This window comes from Rhinatrema bivittatum, chromosome 1 (assembly GCF_901001135.1).
Source record: "Rhinatrema bivittatum chromosome 1, aRhiBiv1.1, whole genome shotgun sequence".
In the NCBI taxonomy this organism is placed as follows: domain Eukaryota; kingdom Metazoa; phylum Chordata; class Amphibia; order Gymnophiona; family Rhinatrematidae; genus Rhinatrema; species Rhinatrema bivittatum.
Genome location: NC_042615.1, coordinates 563,817,058 through 563,838,152, shown reverse-complemented (window position 1 = coordinate 563,838,152; position 21,095 = coordinate 563,817,058). Strand labels below are relative to the sequence as shown.

At 50.0% G+C, this 21,095-nt stretch overlaps 1 protein-coding gene across 8 annotated transcripts in view; it reads right to left on the bottom strand.

Moving 5' to 3' along the window:
- TUT7 (terminal uridylyl transferase 7) overlaps window positions 1-21,095 on the bottom strand; it is a 575,072-nt gene that overhangs the window by 371,219 nt on the left and 182,758 nt on the right. The window lies entirely within an intron of this gene.

The window sequence follows — 21,095 nt, the reverse complement described above, 5'->3', positions numbered from 1 at the left end:
AGTATAACCATTGTCAAAGCAGAATAAAGATAACCAGTAAAAGATCAAACAAGTAACAAAAGAATCTAAACAGGAAACGAGATAACTCTCAGAACGGAAGCAATTGCAAACATTGAATGGACTCTGTATAAGATCGCTCTTGTATATCCCTCGTCATCATGCTTCCTGTGCCTTTAAGGATAATCGTAGAGAAAGTCCAGTGCCACGGACGGATCCAAAGTACCTGTAGGGACAAAAAGAAACAAAACTTCGAGCAACCGAGGACAGACGGGAGGGCGTCTGCACTGATCCGTGGTACTACAGGAATGAAAATTATCAGGTAAGAACTAATTTTCCTTTCCCTGAATGTACCCGGATCAGTCCAGACCATGGGATGTACACCCTAGACAGGGTGGGCCTGAGATAGTCCCGCTTGAAGCACCTGCCTGCCAAAGGAACCAAACACTGGAGCCTGTACATCAAGGCGGTAGTGCCGAGCAAAAGTATGCAGGGACTTCAATGTAGCGGCCCTGCAAATTTCCTGCAGAGAGATCGAATGACTCTCCGCCCAGGAGGTAGCCTGAGAATGCAAGGAATGAGCCTTTAAGTCCTCTGGAACCGCGCGGCCTTGAGAAATATAGGCAGACGAGATTGCCTCCTTCAACCAGCGGGCGATCGTAGCCTTGGAAGCTTGCTTGCCCGTTTGGGCCACTCCAAAGAACAAAAAGATGATCCGAGACTCGGAAATCATTGGTGACCTGAAGATACTGCATCAAGACATGTTTTACTTCAAGGCGGCGAAGGTCACCCCCAACCAAACTGGCAATATCCTCAGAGGAAAAAGCAGGAAGCTCCACCGTCTGATTGACATGAAAGGAAGAGACAACTTTCGGGAGGAAAGACGGTACAGTCTTGAGGGAGACTCCCGAATCAGAAAAACGCAGGAAGGGCTCCCTACAGGACAGCGCTTGGATCTCCAACACCCTTCTGGCAGAGCAGATAGAGACTAGAAAAACCGTCTTAAGCGTGAGATCCTTAAGGGTAGACCATCGGAGGGATTCAAAGGGAGCCTGAGAGAGGACCCAAAGAACCAAATTAAGACTCCACGAAGGACAAGTGGAACAGAGAGGTGGATTCAAATGCTTGGCACCCTTGAGGAAACGGACAACATCTGGATGCGACGCAACCGCGTAACCATTAATATTGCTCAAGAGGGAGCCGAGAGAAGACACCTGCACCCGGAGCGAACCAAAGGATAGGCCCTTGGAGAGGCCTCTCTGAAGAAAGGAAAGAATCAGGGAAACCGGAGCCGCATGCACCAACACACCCGACTCCACACAGACAGTTTCAAAAACCTTCCATACCCAGACATAGGCGAGCGAAGTAGAGGTCTTGCGAGCGCGCAGGAGAGTGGAGATAACCTCCTCCTTATATCCCTTCTGCCTTAGACTCTGCCGTTCAAAAGCCAGGTCACTAGACAAAAGCAATCCGCCTGGTCGAAAAATACGGGGCCTTGACGGAGCAGACGTGGAAGATGGCTGAGGCAAAGAGGGCCATCCATCGCCAGGTTGACCAGATCCGCGAACCACGGTCTGCGAGGCCACTCAGGAGCTACGAGAATGACTGGACCCGTGTGGAGTTCTATTCTTTGGAGAACCTTTCCTACTAGGGGCCAAGGCGGGAACACGTACAGAAGGACATCACGGGGCCAAGGAAGGACTAGTGCATCTACCCCTTCTGAGCAGTGCTCCCTCCAGCGGCTGAAGAACCTGGAAGCTTTGCCCAGGGTCGCCATCAGGTCCAGGTGAAGAGAGCCCTATCTGCGCATGATCAGCTCCATCACTCCGTCAGACAACTCCCACTCACCCGGATCGAGGCGCTGGCGACTCAAAAAATCAGCCTGGACATTCTCCTTGCCGCTATGTGAAAAGCTGCTAGGCATTCCAGGTGGCACTCCACCCAGGCGAAAAGCTTGCTGGCTTCCAGGGCTACCAGATGACTCCTGGTGCCCCCCTGTGGATTGATGTAGGCCACCGTGGTGGAGTTGTCCAAGAGCACGCACACTGCCTTGCGGTGGATCAATGGGAGGAAGACTTGGAGAGCCAGATTGACTGCTCAGGCCTCCAGGCGATTGATATGCCAGCGAAACTGGACCGGGGACCAATAGCCTTGGGTAGCTTGAGACTGACAGAACACTCCCACCCAGAGAGGCTGGCATCCGTCGTGACAACGACCTACTGTGGCGTCAGTAGGGAGATTCCTTTCAGAAGGTGCGTTAACGATAGCCACCACTGTATGTCGACGATGGTAGAGTCGGAGAGCAGGAGGGCCATCCGAAACTGCTCCCACACCGGCTCCTAGTGGGATAGCAATGCTTTCTGCAATGGACGCATATGCGCAAATGCCCAGGGGACCAGGTAGATAGTGGAAGCCATGGTCCCCAGAACCTGAAGGTAGTCCCACGCCATAGGGAGTGGCATGGAAAGAAGATTTTGGACTTGGTCCATTAACTTGAACGCCCGAGCGTCCGGCAGGAACACCTTGCCGACCCAGGTTTCGAAGCGAGCCCCCAGAAATTCCAGGACCTGGGAGGGCTGTAGATTGCTCTTGGGAAAATTGACTATCCACCCCAGGGAGGTGAGAAGAGCAAGGACTCTGTTGACTGCCAGCTGGCAAAGGTCCTCCGACTTGGCCCGTACGAGCCAAACGTCCAGGTAGGGATGGACTAGGACTCCTTCTCGCCGGAGGGTGGCCGCCACCACCACCATGACTTTGGTGAAAGTGTGTGGTGCTGTGGCCAGCCCATAAGGCAGGGCCCTGAACTGAAAATGCTGGCCCAAGATGTGGAATCGAAGAAACTTCTGATGCTCGCGTCGAATTGGAATGTAGAAGTAAGCCTCCATCAGGTCGAGAGAGGCCAGAAACTCCCCGGGGCGAACGGCCACGATTCCCGCCCTCCGGGTTTCCATCCGAAAATGGGGTATCCTGAGGGTCCAGTTGACTCTATGGCAAACCCAGATGGTGCTTTCTCTGTTTATGTGTCAACAACGCAGGAAGCCTGCCTCTCCTGTCAGCATCCTTCTTGTAGCAATAAACAGCCTTTCTGAGCAGAGACTGGCTGGCCTGCCAAATCTCCTGCAGGCTGGATGATATTTATTCATCCTCCTCTGATTATTTCATAGATTTCCATCATATCTCCCCTCAGCCAACTCTTCTCCAAGCTGAAGAGTCCTAACCTCTTTATCCTTTCCTCATAAGGGAATTGTTCCATCCCCCTTATCATTTTGGTTGCCCTTCTCTGTATCTTTTCTAATTCTGCTATATCTATTTTGAGATGTGGTGACCAGAACTGCACACAATATTCAAGATTAGGTCACACCAAGGAGCGATACAGAAGATTTCAATGTATTATCAATGATGACACCTAGATCCTTTTCCTGAATGGCAAGTCCTAATGTGGAACCTTGCTTTGTATAGCTTTAATTTGGGTTACTCTTCCCTAAGTGCATCACTGCACTTGTCCACATTAAATTTCACTTACCATTTATATTCCCAGTCTCCCAGTTTTGCAAGTCCTCTTGCAATTTCTCATAATCCTCTTGTGATTTGACAACTTTGAATAATTAGGTGTCATTGGCAAATTTAATCACTTGTTGCCCCCATTTCCAAGTCTTTTAAAAATATATTAAAAAGCAGTTGGTCTCAGAACAGATCCCTGGGGCACTCCACTATTTACCTTTCTCCATTAGGAAAATGTAACCTATTTACCATGCCGGTAGTAATTTAGCTTTCCTTCCATCTTTTCTAATGCGTGTTATACATCTGGTCTGGGCTTCCAAGATGGTATTTTCAAACAATGCCAATGCCTGATGTAAACTCTTAACCTTTGCAGCTGTTCCTTTCAGGTTTTTTTTTCATAACTATTTTCCTAATTTTATCATAGTCACCTTTTTCAAAGTTAAATGTTGTTGCAGTATTTTGTTGGTGTCCTTCCTCCAGTTATTAAGTCAAATTTGAGCATGTTGTGATCACTATTGCCAAGTGGCTCCAACACTGTTACCTCTTTCACCAAATCCTGTGCCCCACTATGGACAAGGCTAAAATAGATTCCCTTCTTGTTGGTTCTTATACCAATTACTCCATGAAGCATGTCCTAATGTGACATTCACCCAGTCAATACTGGGGTAATTGAAATCACCCATTATTACTGTGCTGATTTTGTTGGCTTTTCTAATTTCTTTTAGCGTTTCATTATCTGTCTATTCATTCTGGCCAAGTGGATGATAATATACCTCCACTGCTATTTTATTCCCCTTTCCATCTGGAATTTCTATCTATAAACATTCAATATTTTATTTTGATTCCTGCAGAACATTTACCCCTTTTGACTCAACGCCCTCTTTAATATACAGTGCCACCCCTCCACCCATTTGATCTATCCTATCATTTTGATATAATTTGTACCCTGCTTTCACACTGTCTCATTGGTTATCCTCCTTCCACAAGGTCTCAGAGATGCCAGTTTTATCTACCTCTCCATCCAGTGCTATACACTCGACTCTTCCATCTTATTTTTCATACTTCTGGCATTTGCATACAGACATTTCAAAGTATGGTTTTTTGTTTGTATTAACAAACTGCTTATCAGTTGACAGGAGTAATTTGAAATCTTTCTGCTCTGTTGGCTCTTTACTTAAAGGCACCTAGTTCACTTTAGCATTTATTGCAACCTCTCTACTGGGATGCCTAATGGAGAAATTACCTATCTGATAATTTTGTTTTCCTTAGTGTAGACAGGTGGACTCAAGACAAATAGGTTATGTTTGGTTGAGTACAGTTGTGGTCTCCAGTTTTTTAATCTCAAGTTTTTAATCGAGTTATTAAGTTGTATCCAAATTTTAATCAAGTTTTTCAATAGTATGTCCACAATGGCTTTTGAAGAGAATACTGGATGGCTGAAGTCACTGCAGGTGTATATCTAGGGTGACATCAGCTTTGAAACCTGACTCTGTCTCCATCTGCTTGCAGGGGAGCACATAGCTCATTGGTCCTGAGCCCATCTGGCTACATGCTAGGAAATTTCCCTGTTCTCTTGATAGCCTTCAAAGATACATCATTCCAAAACATGCGCTTCTGAGAGACTGCCAGCTGTCCCCCATTATCTAGTTTAAAAGCTGCGCTATCTCCTATTTAAAGGTCAGTGCCAGCAGCCTGGTTCCATTCTGGTTAAGGTGGAGTCCATCCTTTCAGAAATGGTCCCTTTTCCGCAAAATGATACCCAGTTCCTAACAAACCTAAAACCCTCTTGTCTGCACCATTGTCTCATCCACACATTGAGACTCTGTAGCTCTGCCTGCCTCTGGGATCCCGCATGTGGAACGGGAAGCATTTCTGAAAATGCTACCCTGGATATTCTGGATTTCAACTTTCTACCTAAAAACCTAAATTAGCCTTCCAGAACCTCCTTCCAGCACTCTCCTATGTCATTGGTACCCACATTTACCAATACAGCTGGCTCCTCCCCAGCACTATCTAAAATCCTATGTGCGATGCATACTTTTTTAAAGCACATCTGATTGAAGAATACAAGCTGAAAGCACTGATTTGATTAAAAAAAAAAAAGATTGAAGAGAAGATGACTATCAGCACAACTACTCATTTTGATCCAGCCTCTTATGTGTTCAGCACCAATCAATCTGAGACACCTAGCAACCATGAAAACAATCACCATTTGTCTACACTAGGGAAAACGGGGTTATCAAGCAAGTAATTTCTCCATTTATTCTCCCATTTCCAAAATTTGCCAAACTCAGCACTACTCGCGAATGTGCCTTCTCCATATCAGCACCAATTCTATGGAACTCTTTCCCAATTGAAATCAGACTTTGTGATTCACGTCCTCAATTTACAAACTTATTAAAACCTTTTTATTTAATCTAGCTTACAGTTAATTTTACCCTATCATTTTACCTATTTGATTATTCATATTAATTTTATGTTTTCAAGTTACTGCTTTTATTTATTTATTTTGGTTTTATGTAACACATTACTTTAATTTAAATGTATGTTGTTTTCTATTATTCTTGATTTAAATTGTGTATGTTTTTATGTTCACCACCTAGGCCTTCTTAGTGTTAATGTAAATGTAGAAGTGGGTTACTCAGCGTGCCCATAGGTATTGAGGTACCCGATGCAAGCTTTTTGGTAGCCCTGACGTGTCAAACACCTCTGTGGCCAACTTATCCAACTCTGAACAGAACATCTCAAGTGACAAAATTGGGTAGATTTCATAAGGTACCAGATGTGAAAGAAGGCCATATAGATGAAATACTGAAAGTTGGGTCTTGGTCCATGAAGACCAATCTCCAGATGGAAATTTAGGTAGTTCTCCAGGTTTAGCTACTTGGAGCATAAGTTCACTTTCACATATTCAAAGCCCATGGGCCATGCACCAAAATTGAGCTCTGGGACTCCCGATGCAGATACTCAACTTTTGCCTACTTCGCATCCTAAATCTAATCTTGCAAGCCCTTGTAAAGGAGACTCAGGCACAGAGGATGGTGGCGGGAGGGGGGGGGGAGGGGGAGCATGGAGCAAGATTTGTCCCTGCTCCTGGGTATATTCTTGGACCATGGAGTTGAATTGACTAAAAACTTTCAATGAGGCTAGACTACCAGTGTGACCATGTCTTTTTAGCAGGTTTCAAGATTAACTTAACCACATTAGTCAACATTTGTTTTAAAAATGTAATTGACACAAAATTAAAGGTGAAATGTTTCAAAGAAATAAAGATTTGTTTAGAGAGAAAAAAATATATAACAGGCTGGTAGCAAAGAATGTGAGTTAGTGGAGCTAAAGCTGCAAACATGATTGTTATTGAACATTTGCTTTATAAGATTTTATGAATTTGATGCAGTAACTTGTTTAGAATTTAGAAGATAAGGTGGGTAATGAGAAATTACTACTTAACTGATTAATTTCCTTTTCTTTAGTGAAGACAGGTTAATCCACACCAGTGGGTTATGCACTTCAACCAGCTGATGGTGACGGAGCAAAGCTGACATCACAGTATATATACCCCTACAAAAACATTAGCCCACCAATATTCTCTGCAAAAGCCAACTGTGAACAGACTAACAATATTTGATTATAAGTATCAACAGACAACCACTCAAGCAGTCAGATAACGGGGAACACTGAGCTCTGACAAAGAGTATAACATCATTAATCTAGGGATTAATCTAGGACAACAGAACCATAAACTGGCAGCCAAAGGTGAGAAGGTGGATTAATCTGTCTTCACTAAAGAAAAGGAAATTATCAGGTAAGTAGTAATTTCTCATTTCTTAGCATTCAGACAGGTTAATCCACACCAGTGAGATGTACCAAAGCTACTGCCAAATAGGGTGGGAGGCTACTCTCTGTCCAACCCACACCGCATGCTCAAAGGCTACGTCGTTCTGGGTCTTCACATCCAGGCAGCAATACCTAGAAAGGTATATAATGGAGGATCATATACCAGCTCGTCAAAACATGATGGGAGACAACAATTGAAGCTCCACCCATGACACTGCTCAAGCCCTAGTGGAATGAGTCCTAACCCTTCTAGGTAACAGCTGCTCAGTATTCACATACGTGACTGTGATAACTTCCTTAATCCAGCGGGCTATAGTAGCCTGTGACGCCAACTTACCCTGTTTAGTGTCATCGTGGAGAACAAACTGCGAGGTGAACAATGTTCTTGAGAGGTTTAGAAACCTCCAACTACCTCATTAGATGCCTCTTGACATCTAAGGTCTGCAACAGAGGATATTCATTCATATCTCTCTTTCTCTCTCCCTGTCCAGCATTGGCAGGGAAATTGAATGATCCAAGCAAAGTCCAAAACCACTTTTGGCAAAAAAGACAGAATAGTCCGAAGCTGGACCATCCCTGGAGACACCCACAAGAACGGTCTCCAGCCAAAGAGCCTGCAGCACAAAAACTTCATGTGCATAACAAATTGCCATGATAAAACCATCCTCAAAGTCAGTAACCTCAAGAAGAAGTGACATAGTGGCCAAAAAGTTCTAGAACCAGATTAAGGTTTCATAAGAACATCGATAACTGTAAGGGAGAATGAAGATGCTTCACCTCATTCAAATACCAGACCAAATCCGAATGGCTGACAAGAGTCTACCATTCACCTGACCCTGGAACCTGGCAAGATATGCCACCTGCACCTTTCAAGGTGTTAAGGGCCAAGCCCTTAATGAACCCATCCTGTAAGAATTGCAAAATGAGCGGAATCTACATCAAACGAGGAAGCACACTTATTTCCTCACACCAAGCCTCAAACACACTCCAATTCTAATGTAAGCTAAAGAAGCGGAAAACTTCTGCAGTTGAAGCAAGGTGGAAAACAAAGCAGTGGAAAATCCATGCTTCAGCAACCGAGCCCTTTCAAAGGCCCTACCGTAAGACAAATTCAAGCCGGATCTTTGTGAAGACAGGTCCCTGTCATAGCAGGTCCCAGTGGATCATAAACTGGAAAGAAAATTCAACAGAAATCTCCACAATTGTGTATACATGGCCTCCCGGGTCAACCTTGCGATACTAGAAGCACCAATCCCAAGTGTCTTTTTATCCTTCGAATCACTCTGCCCAACATGGGCCACTGGTAAAAGGCAATCAGAAGCTTGCCTTCCAGCCACTCCTGCTTTTGTACTGTGCGATATCGTCAGACGTCTAAGAACAGTAGGCCCCAGAGGTCCACTATCAGCTGTCATGTCTCATCTTAACATCTCACAGTCTCTCAATCCAGACTCTGCCTGCTCAGAAAATCAGCTTTTACATTGCCTTTTCCCACCATGTGGAAGGTAGAGATCTCCTGTAGATATATCTCTGCCCAGTTGCTGAACTGGGCTATGTCCTGCAACACTTGCTTGCCTTTAACGCTTCCTAGGCAAATGACAAACCACTATCGACGTATAGTCTGACCTTACTCAGTGCACTTGACCCTGCAAGTGATCAACAAACCACAAGCATGCCAGCTGAATGGCATGAGTTTCCAGCCAAAGGATGACCCAGAGAGTCATCTGCACAGCAGAGCCCCTGCACTATAAACTCCTGACAGTGAACCCCTTAAACCAGGAGGCTTGCATCCATCATGTTTATCAGCCAGTCTGGAGTCTGTAGGGAATACTCTTCCTCAGATCATTTGCTTTCAACCATACTGCAGTTTGCTGCTGATCTACAAAGGTAACTGAAGCCAGATCAGGAAGTCCTGAGACTTTGCGCAAACAGTATGCGCTGAAGAGGATGCATATGTGTCCTTGCCCATGGAACTACCTCCAGGATGGCTACCATCAAAACTAGCAGCTGTAGGTAAGATCACACTGTCAGGAAGAATACTTCTGTCAATAGCCATGCCTGCGCCAGCAGTTTCTTAAATTGACCTTCCAGCAGGAACGTTCTGCCTTGCTTCATGTCAAAATGAACACCGAGATAGTTCAATGTCTGAGATGGCTGTTGACTACTCTGGCCAGGAGATCACCTTATGCGAGGAATGAAGACTCTCTTCCAGGCTCTTGGCCTGAAATAATCAAGTTACATGTGGGAGAACCAGAATGCCTTCCTTTTTCAACCCTGCTGCTATCACCACCCTGACCTAAGCAAAGGTTCTGGGTGCGATGGATAGACCGAATGCGCTCGAAACTGATGATGCTACCCCAAAAGGGCGAACCGTGGAAAACCGCTGATGCTCCAGCTGAATGGGCATATGTAGATATGCCTCTGACAGATCCAGAGACATAGAATTCCCCTGATTGTATTGCCATTATCACGAGCTTAAGATTTCCATAAGGAATTGTATCACTCACCAATGACGACTGACTTCTTTTGTCCAGGATGAGGCAAGAGGAACAAGGTGGAAAGATGTAGAGCAGGATCCGGGTCGGCCAGGGGAGCACCAGGGCATCCACCCCCTCTGTGCCGTGTTCCCTTCTTCGACTGAAGAATCGAGGAGCCTTGGTGTTGGAGAGTGTGGCCATGAGATCCATGGCCGGAGTCCCCCAGCGCCTGGTGATGAGCAGCATTGCGGCGCCGGAGAGGGCCCATTCCCCAGGGTCCAGAGTCTGGCGACTCAAGTAGTCCGCCTGGACGTTGTCTACCCCGGCGATGTGTGAGGCAGCCAGACGCGTGAGAAAGCGCTCTGCCCAGACCATCAGGCGAGAGGCCTCGAGGGCCACTTGTAGACTCCTGGTGCCGCCTTGGCGGTTGATGTAGGCCACGGTGGTCGCATTGTCCAAAAGGACTCGTACTGCCCGATTTCGTAGGAGAGGGAGAAAATGGTCGAGCGCCAGCCGAACCGCTCTGGTCTCCAGACGGTTGATGGGCCAGGATGCTTGGTCCTTTGTCCACTGTTCCTGCGCCGAGCTCTGTTGGCAGACTGCTCCCCAACCGGTAAGACTGGCATCGGTGGTGACTACCACCCAAACCGGAGTTTCGAGGGGGGAGCCTTGGGCCAGGTTCCTTGGGTCCAACCACCAGCGTAGGCTGTTCCTGGCGGTCGTGGGGAGTGGGAGAACCACGTGATAGTCCCGAGACACGGGTTTCCACCGAGACAGCAGGGCCGCCTGCAGGGGACAAAGAGGTGCGAATGCTCACGGGACCAGGTCTATTGCAAAGGCCATGGATCCCAAGATCTGTAGATAATCCCAGGCCGTGGGCTCTGGCAGCGCATCGAAACGCTGAACCTGTTCCCGAAGTGCTTGCGCTTTGTCCGGGCGCAGAAAGACCTTGCCCTGAGCTGTGTCGAAGCGGGCTCCCATGAAGTCTAGGCACTGGGAGGGCCGGAGACGGCTCTTGGTGAAGTTCACTACCCATCCGAGGGACTGGAGGAGATGTACGACCCGGTCGACTGCGGCCACCCCCTGCGAGAAGGACTTCGCCCGGATAAGCCAATCGTCCAGGTAAGGATGAACCAGGATCCCTTCCTGCCTCAGGGCGGCCGCCACTACCACCATGATCTTCGTGAAGGTCCTGGGGGCGGTCGCCAGGCCGAAAGGAAGGGCCTGGAACTGATAGTGCTGGTTCAGAATCTTGAAGCGAAGAAACTTCCGATGAGCTGCCAGGATCGGGATGTGCAGATAGGCCTCCGTGAGATTGAGGGAGGCGAGGAACTCTCCCTGATGGACCGCCGCAATGACGGAACGCAGAGTCTCCATGCGGAAGCGGGATATCCGAAGTGCCTTGTTTACTTCCTTGAGGTCCAGGATGGGACGAAAGGTGCCGTCCTTTTTGGGTACCACGAAGTAGATGGAATAATGACCCAAGCCCACCTCTCCGGAGGGGACGGGCGAGATGGCCCCGAGGTCCCAGAGCCTGTCTAGGGTCTGCTGTACCCCCAGCCGCTTGATGCAGGGCGAGAAGATGAACCTGTCTCTTGGGGTGCGAACAAACTCCAACGCGGAGCCTTGTCTTAGAATAGCCAGGACCCACTGATCTGTGATGATGTTGGCCCACTCCCCGTAGAAAAGAGAGAGACGGCCCCCGATCCGAGGCAACGGGGAGTGGGTTGGCCTGGCATCATTGCGGAGTCTTCGAGGAGGCAACCTGTGCCGAGGCCTCCCTGGGAGGCCGGCGACCACAAAAGGGCGGGACCACGACTGGGACCTTGAGGAGGGTGTCCGGCTCCCCTGCTGCCTGGAGCCCCTGTAACGGCGTTGAGTGCGAGGCCGACTCCTGGAGGAAGAGGAGGGACGATACGACCGTTGGCGGTCCTCAGGGAGACGGTGTACCGCATTTTCCCCAAGGGATTTGATAATCTGGTCCAGATCTTCGCCGAACAGGAACCTGCCCTTGAAAGGGAGAGCACCCAGGCTGGATTTGGAGGAAGAATCCGCCGCCCAGTTGCGAAGCCACAAGAGGCATCTGGCCGAGACTGCGGAGACCATGGTCTTCGCCAGGACGCGCAGTAAGTCGTGAAGGGAGCGGAGCCCCTCCTCCCGCGGGTCCCGGGATTGCACTGGCCATGTCCGCTAGGCGAGGGACCTTGCAGGGAGATGGAGTTGAGACCGGGCCCCCCGGTTGCTGAGTAGCCTGTAAATAAGCCGTGTGCATAAGCACAACAAATTCGGCCGAGAAGGTGGGGGGGCCCGGGATGGGGCGCAAGTGGGGTCCCCTGGAGGATCCACAGAGGGTAGCGCGAGACCCTGGTTAAGGGACGGCAGCGACGAGCCTGCAAGGTCCTCCGGAGCTCCCTCTGTGTCTGAGAAGAAGCTCTCTTCCAAGTCCAAAATGGCTGCCGCTGCCGCCGAAGGAGGGGGCAGGGCCGTCCCTCGAGGATCGCGGTGCTCGGCGGGAAGCGGTGGCGAGATTGCCTGGAGCGCGGGGCTGCTCTCCCCACCAGGGAGACATCTACGGCAGAGCCCCTCTCGCGATCCTCCCAGCCCCGGGCCGCCGCTGCAGACGGAACAGCGGGCGGAGAGCTGCATGACGCGGGCCCGGGGGGAAAGAGTGACAAGCATGGGAAAATTTGGCGCCAAGACGCGCCGCAGGAGGAGCGGGAAAGAAGAACACCTCCGCTCTACTCAGAAGCCCCCCCCGGCGGGGGCAGCAGGGGGATGACACTTCCCTGCTGCGTCGGCCCCGGGGAATGTCACTTCGCGGGGCCGGGGGGGGGGACTAGACCGCGGCGAGTGGGGAGGGGCCGGCCCCACCAGCATCCACCCCCTGCTCCACCAGCAAACGACGACCTGCACCGGAGAAAGAAAAACCCCAACAGGATAAAAAGAAAATAACAACTTACCCCCGAGACAGAGGGGAGAGAAGGAAAGACTCGTAAAACAGCCCTGCTGGCAAGGAGATAGGGCTTCAAGGAGCCCAGTAAGATAAACAAGAAATTGTAACTTTCACCTTTTTTTTTTTTTTTTGACAAACACTGCGAAAGTGCTGTTCCTAACTTGATCCAACCTGAGAAAAAATAATAAAGAGAAAATGTGGGAAATGTCCACCACACAGGGGGAACACCGAGTTCCCCTACTCGCATCTGCTGGAGTCAGAGAGATACTGAGGCTCTGGGGAGGGTGCACCAGCTTATATGCCAGCACCCTCCGAAGTTTGCTCTGACTCCATCTGCTGGACGGGGGACATTACCCATGGTCTGGACTGATCCTGGTACGTACAGGGAACCTGAAGTCAGTCCAAGGGGAAGACAGGAGCAAGGAAAGAAAAACTGACGAGGCAGGGCAGGCTGGATGAGATGAGGTAAGGTAAGGCTGGACAGGAAGAGGCAGAGCAGGCTGAAGAGACGAGGCAAGGAAGATAGGAAGATAGGAAGCTGGCAACACGCACTGAGAAGGCAGGAAACCCGTTGCTGAGGCAAGATAGAGAACGTAGCTGGAGCTTAAGTACCCAGCTGCATGATGTCATCAAGGTGCATTGGCGGTCTGTTTCCCGCCACAGAGACTTCAAAGGGTGCAGCGCTCCTTGCGCGTATACCTAGGAGAGCCCAGGAACCAGCGAAGTTGGTGGTGTCATGGCAGCAACCTTGTCATTAAAGACAGGACCAGCCATGCCTGAGCCATGCTGGAAGCTGCTCGCTTCTAGGAGTGAGTGAGGCTGGTTGTGGTGCTATTCCGCGGCTGGCAAACATAACAATAACTTCCATAAACTGAAGCACTGTCAATGAAAATAGTAAATGTAGAGATTACTTACCTGATAATCTCGTTTTCCTTAGTGTATGCAGATGGACTCAAAACAAGTGGGTATAGTGTGCTCGTGCTAGCAGTTGGAGACGGATCTGACGTCAGCACGGGTACATATACCCCCACAGGAAGTGCAGCAATTCAGTAATCTTCCTTGCAAAAGCTTTATGGATATATGTGTAACTGACCGATCGTTTAAATGAACAGGATTACCCTGACCGATTGATAGTAGCTGGAGACCGCCAGTGTTCTCAACCGGAAGGCGTCGACACCCGGCAGGGTGGATGCCCTATTATAAGAAAAACATGGCTTACCGTGAGTCGGTGAATCCCCATGTATGCCGGCAGCCGGGCGGGATGCTGAGTCCATCTGCATACACTAAGGAAAACGAGATTATCAGGTAAGTAATCTCTACATTTCCTAGCGTGTAGCAGATGGACTCAAAACAAGTGGGATGTACAAAAGCTACTCCCGGACTGGGCGGGAGGCTGCCCGAGGTCCGTTCAGGATTGCCCTCGCAAATGCTGTGTCCTCCCTGGCCTGGATGTCCAGACAGTAGAATCTGGAGAAGGTATGGAGGGAGGACAACGTCACCGCTTTACATATCTCTGCAGGCGACAGCATCCTAGTTTCTGCCCAAGAGGCCGCTTGCGCTCTGGTAGAGTGAGCCTTGACCCGTAGAGGTGGTGGTTTTCCCGCTTCTACGTAGGCTGCCTTGATAACTTCTTTGATCCAGCGGGCGATGGTCGCCCGTGAGGCCGCTTCCCCTTGCTTCTTCCCGCTGTGAAGGACGAACAGGTGGTCCGTCTTTCGTACTGCTTCTGACATTTTCAGGTATCTGGACAGCAGCCTGCCGATGTCGAAGTATGCGACCTTCTTCCGACTTCTTCAAACCTTCCGTGGTAGGCAAGGATATGGTTTGGTTGAGGTGGAAGTGTGAGACTACTTTGGGTAAGAAGGAAGGAACCGTGCGAAGATGGATAGCCTCTGGAGTGATTCTGAGAAACGGATCACGGCAGGACAGTGCTTGTAGCTCTGAGATGCGGCGTGTTGAGCATACAGCCAACAGAAACACCATCTTCAAGGTTAGCAAATGGAGGGACAGGCCTCGAAGTGGTCTAAAGGCGTGTTCCGCTAGAAATTCCAACACTAGGTTGAGGTTCAACAGGGGTACTGGCCACTTCAGTGGCGGGTGAATGTGTTTGACTCCTTTCAGGAAACGTGAAACGTCCGGGTGTGTGGCGATGCTGTTGCTGTCACTCCGGGGACCGTAGCAGGATAGTGCTGCTACTTGAACCTTGATGGAATTGAGGGACAGACCCTTCTGCAGTCCATCTTGCAGGAAATCCAAAATGATAGGGATCTTAGCGGCATGTGGATTGGTGCTGTGAGTTTCGCACCAGGCTTCAAATACTCTCCAGATCCTTATATATGTTAGTGATGTGGAGAACTTGTGTGCTCGGAGGAGTGTATCTATTACCGGCCCCGAGTATCCTCTTTTCTTCAGTCTAGCACTCTCAATGGCCAGACCGTAAGAGAGAATTGAACTGGATCCTCGTGGAGGATGGGACCTTGCCGCAGCAGGTCCCTGTGTGGAGGCAGGGGAAATGGAGTCCCTGCCAGTAGTCTTCTCATGTCTGCATACCATGGTCTTCTTGGCCAGTCCGGGGCCACTAGAAGAACTAGGCCTCTGTGCCGCTGAATCTTGTGTACAATGGCGCCCAGCAGGGGCCATGGAGGAAAGGCATATAGCAGGATCCCTTGAGGCCATGGCTGTACCAGGGCATCGATCCCCTGGGATAGCGGATCCCGCCTGCCGCTGAAATATCTGGGTACTTGAGCGTTGGACCTGTCCGCTAGTAGGTCCATGCCCGGTGTCTCCCACTGATCCACAATCATCTGGAAAGCTGTGGGCGACAGCTGCCATTCCCCTGGATTTAGGCTTTCTCTGCTGAGGAAGTCTGCCGTGGTGTTGTCCTTCCCGGCGATGTGGACGGCGGAGATGTCCTGGAGATTTGCTTCCGCCCAAGTCATCGGGGGGCTATTTCTAGGGATACCTGTTGGCTTCTGGTTCCGCCCTGTCGGTTGATGTATGCCACCATGGTGGCGTTGTCCGACATCACTCTGACCACTCTGTTTCGAAGTCTGTGGGCAAATCGCAGGCACGCTAGCCTGACTGCCCGTGCCTCTAGTCGGTTGATGTTCCACCCCGACTCTTCTCTGTTCCACCGCCCTTGAGCGGTGAGTTCTTCGCAGTGTGCTCCCCATCCGTTCAGGCTGGCATCTGTAGTGAGCAGGGTCCAGGTTGGGGAGGACATTCTTGACCCCCGGCTCATGTGGCCGGGCTGCAACCACCACCGTACCTGATTCCGTACTCTGGCTGGTAGAGGTAGGTGTACGGTGTAGTTCTGTGATCGTGGGCTCCACCGAGATAGGAGGGCGCGTTGTAATGGTCTCATATGAGCCCGCGCCCATGGTATCACCTCCAGAGTGGATGCCATAAGGCCGAGGACCTGTAGGTAATCCCAAGCTGTGGGCCGGGTGGCGCTCAGCAGGGCCTACAGACGATTCCGGAGCTTTGCTCTCCTCTTGGTGGTCAGACTGACCTTGTCTTCCTGGGTGTCGAATCAGACTCCTAGGTATTTCAGCGACTGAGAAGGCTGTAGGGAACTCTTGTTCAAGTTTACTACCCATCCTAGGCTTTCCAGAAGAGATATAACTCTGTTGGTTGCCTGGTGGCTCTCCTCCGGTGACTTTGCCCTGATCAGCCAATCGTCCAGGTAGGGATGGACGAGGATTCCTTCCTTCCTGAGTGACGCCGCCACTACTACTATGACCTTGGTAAAGGTCCGCGGTGCGGTGGCTAACCCGAAGGGTAAAGCTCGGAACTGGAAGTGTTGGTTCAGGACTTTGAAGCGTAAATAGTGCTGGTGATCCCGATGGATTGGGATATGCAAGTAGGCTTCCGACAGATCTAGGGATGTGAGAAACTCCCCTGGCTGTACTGAATTTTTGACAGACCGCAGAGTTTCCATGCGAAAGCTGGGGACCCGTAGGTGTCGGTTGACCGACTTGAGGTCCAGGAAGGGCCTGAAAGTGCCCTCCTTCTTGGGCACTATGAAATAAATGGAATAATGCCCAGAATTTATCTCCCCTGCAGGCACTGGGATTATGGCTTTTAGGGACAGGAGCCTCTGCAAGGTAACTTCTAGTGCCGTCCTCTTGAGGGGTGAACAAGGAGATTCCACAAACTTGTCCGGCGGGAGCCGAAGAAAGTCCAGGTAATACCCTTCTCGGATGATGGCGAGGACCCACTTGTCCGAGGTAATCTCGACCCACCTGCGGTAGAAGAGGGTTAGCCTGCCCCCTATGGCTGCTACCCCCGGATGGGTCGGCTGATTGTCATTGTGGGGTACGGCCGGGACCCGAACCAGAGCCGGTTCCCCTCTTGTTGCGATTAGTCCGAAAGGACTGGTTCCTGGCCTGTGCTGAGGTGCTTGGTAGCGAGTCCTGTAAGGGTTGAAGCGCTGAGAGTTTCGACCTCTGGATGGTCTAGGAAAAGGGCGCTGGCTCCTCCTTGGCCTGTCTTCTGGTAGACGTGGTTATGGAGAGGCGCCCCATTTATTGGCCAGTTTCTCAAGGTCGCTGCCGAACAGGAGGGATCCCTTAAAGGGCATTCTTGTGAGACGTGTCTTGGAAGAGGAGTCGGCCGACCAATTACGTAGCCAGAGCTGCCTCCTGGCTGCCACTGCGGATGATACTCTCTTGGCTGCCGTACGGACTAGGTCGGAGGCTGCGTCAGTGAGGAACGAGAGAGCTGATTCTATCTCTTCTCCCGGGGTGTTGTTCCTAGCCTGTGATAAACAGGAACGCGTCACCACGGTGGAGCAGGTCGCAATTCGTAGGGACATGGCTGCCACCTCAAAAGCTTGTTTCAGAATGGCGTCCATTCGCCGGTCATGTGTATCCTTGAGGGCCGTCCCCCCTTCCACCGGAATGGTGGTGCACTTCACAATTGCGCTTACTATGGCGTCTACCTGAGGGCACGCCAGCATTTCCTTAGCTGCCGGGTCTAAGGGGTACATGCCAGCCAAGGCCCGACCCCCTTTGAATGAGGCCTCCGGCGCATTCCATTCCAGATCGATTAGCTGCTGTGCTGCTTGTAGGAGGGGAAAATGGTGAGTCATTTGACGCAGGCCCTCTAACAGGGGGTTCATTCTCGGTTCTCCTGGAGCATCATGGCCCGGAAGAGCCAGTTCCGACAGGCATTGAGAGATCAGGCCTGGGAGATCCTCTTTCAGAAAGAAGCGCCTCATGGTCCGATATGGTTCAATCCCCGAGGGAAATTCTCCCTCCTCGGGGGGCTCGTCTTCCTCCGGGCAATCTGAATTCCCATAAGTGGGACTTCCGGGTGGCGAGTGGCCGTGCCTAGGCCTTGAGGGTCCAGGGGCCGGGTCATGCGGTACATATGGACCCGTTCGGGGCGCAGCCTGCATTGTAACAAAGGCATGAATCCCCTTGAATAATTCCACCCAGGAAAGCGAAGCCGAATCTGGCCTTAGTGGCACCAGGTCTCTCGGGTTCCCTGGCAGCTCCCCGCTGCCTGCTAGGTCCGGGGTGTTCCCTGAGGAACTCGCAAGTACGCTGGGCTGCGACCGGTCCTGGCCTGGAACTCCCAGGGCCTCTTCACATTGGGCACATAGGGAGTCTTGCTTCCTCGCTCTGTGTGGCTCTGAGGTTGTATGCAGAGCAGAGGCTTATGCCTGATTCAGGAGGTGCCGGCTCCGCTGACGCATGGGCTCTCTTACGCTCCATCTCGTCGGTTAATTCAGCTAGAGTCTGCGCTTTGTAATATGCGCGAAAGATGTGCGCCTACCAATATGCACTTATCCACGTGCGCCTGTCCACGTGCGCGTATCAACGTGCGCCTATCAACTGGCGCCTATGAACGTGCGCTTATCGGCGGGCGCCTATGAACGGGCGCCTAACAGTATGCGCTTAGCAACAGGTGCCTAACAGAGCAACATGCGCCTATCAACGTACGTGTAGCGACATGCGCCTATTGCGCGGTGACGAACCAGGACAGAAGGCGTCGGCGAGCAGACAGGAAAAATGGCGACCCCTTTGGCGGGTTGCCACGTAGGCAGACTCTGCTACTCCTCGGTTCCTCGGAGACCCACAAGTAAAGATGTACGCCTTACCTTGTCTTCGGCGCTTCCCGGTTGCGACCCGGGCGGTCTCCGGCTGCGGGGGGAGAGGGCGATTACCGTCACCGCCGCGTTCGAGGAGGTGCACCCGCTGCCTCTAGGCCGCGCCCGAACTCGTCTCGCTTGGGAGCCAAGTCCACGCCAGGACCGAGGCTGCCTCTATGCCAAGCCCGAGCCCTTCTCACCCGGGGGCTAGGTCCCTGCCGCGAATCGGCCACCGGACCGAGGCTCTTACCTCCGAGGGACCACGGAAATCGCCTCGGGAAACTCAACTGGGGGAGGGACCAAATTGTATCACCGCAGGAGTATGGGGCTCGTCTTCAGGTAGGTTTCTTCTATGAATTTAGTCGTTAGAATTTGGAAACACGCTCAGCGAGCGTGAGGTAGCTCCAAACTGCTTTGGAGACGGAAATTACTGAATTGCTGCACTTCCTGTGGGGGTATATGTACCCGTGCTGACGTCCGATCCGTCTCCAACTGCTAGCACGAGCACACTATACCCACTTGTTTTGAGTCCATCTGCTACACGCTAGGAAATTAAACATTCATTTGCTTCAGGTTAAGGAGGTTTATGGATACCAAAGCACCATGCAGAAAGGTAACATTATCAAATTGTGAAAATAGCATTTGATATAGTTCCAAATAAGATAATTTGGGGCTTGGTGCACTATTAATTTAATACAGAATATGTGAAGGAGAGAGAATGATAGCAATCTTCCTGTTGGATCTGACCGCTTCTCCCCTCCAATTTTTTGCAAGCCAAATAAAGTAAAAAAGTTAAAAAACCTTCATGTTGTAGAAATAATCTATTTTTGTCTGTGTCTACTAATAGATTTGATAATTTTTTTAATGTGACAAACTAAATTCTTACCAACGTCATTATTTTGCGATTTAAGTTCCTTCTCTCTGCCTGGCTCTCTCCCTCTTTGTTCTTCTCTATTCTGGTTTTTTTCTCTGCTTTTTGCCACCCTTCACTCTTTCCTATCCTTTCCCGCTAACCTATTCCCTCCCCTATTCTCCACAGCTTTGCTCCTGCCTCTAGTCCTTCTTTTCTCCTTTCCTGTTTTTCAGCTCTGTGTACTATACCTCCTCCTGAGCCTTCCAGAACCCACCCGAGATCCAGGATATACAGAGCCACTGCCAGGATGCCCATAGCAGCAGCAGCATGAGCATGCACTAGGGTTGCCAACTGGCTCTGGATTTTCAGGACATGTTGATCCAGTCCTGGTTTTACCACATTGCATGATGGGACTTATTTTGATTTACCTATGGCATTCCCTCAGAAAATCAAGACTATAAGTACTTGCATGCAGGGGAGAAAAACCAGGATCGGATCAACACGTCCTGAAAATATGGAGCTGGTTGGCAACCCTGGCATGCGCTGCAGCAGGAAATATATGCCATATGTCCTAAAAACTATGCTGGTACTGGATACATATAAGGCCAGGGAAGAAATTAACAGTCCCATAATACTTGAATAATTTATGTTACATGACTTATGTTAATAAAAACAAACAAAAACCAGCACACAACTTATTTATAAAAATTATTTCTGAAGCAATGCTGAATGGTTTTATTAAATCCATAGATGGCTATAGATGACTGCAACCCAGTCAGTACAATAGTCATTTACAAGAATAAACTATAAGCCATTTTTAATGCACGTTCCAATAATATTCATTTATTCTTGTTTTCTGAGAGCCAGCTTTTGTTTTAAATTGAATGCCATATATCTTTGTTAGACAATCAACTGTACTCATGGAAACTATGAAAATGTCCAATTTTGTCACCAATAAAGATCTATAAGAAAATTATTCCTTACCTGCTAATTTTCGTTCCTGTAGTACCATGGATCAGTCCAGACGTTGGGTTATGTCCCCCGTCCAGCAGATGGAGTCAGAACAAAAAGCTCGGGGGGAGGTCCTATATAACCTCACTTCCCTTAGCTCAATCTTCAGTAACTAGACTAACAAAGCCAAGAAAAAAGAGACGGAGGGATCAAGTAAAACGAACGCCCTCTAGGCAAATTTTTAACTAAATTCATAACTGCAGCTCAACTAACCCCAGAGGGAACTTGCACAAACAGAACTATGAAACAAGTGACAGTTCCTGGAACACCAGGGAGCTCAAAGTAGCACCATAAGAACAGTCGAGCAGGGCAAAACCCCAACTACCCCCAACAAACAGGGAGGGTGTCTGGACTGATCCATGGTACTACAGG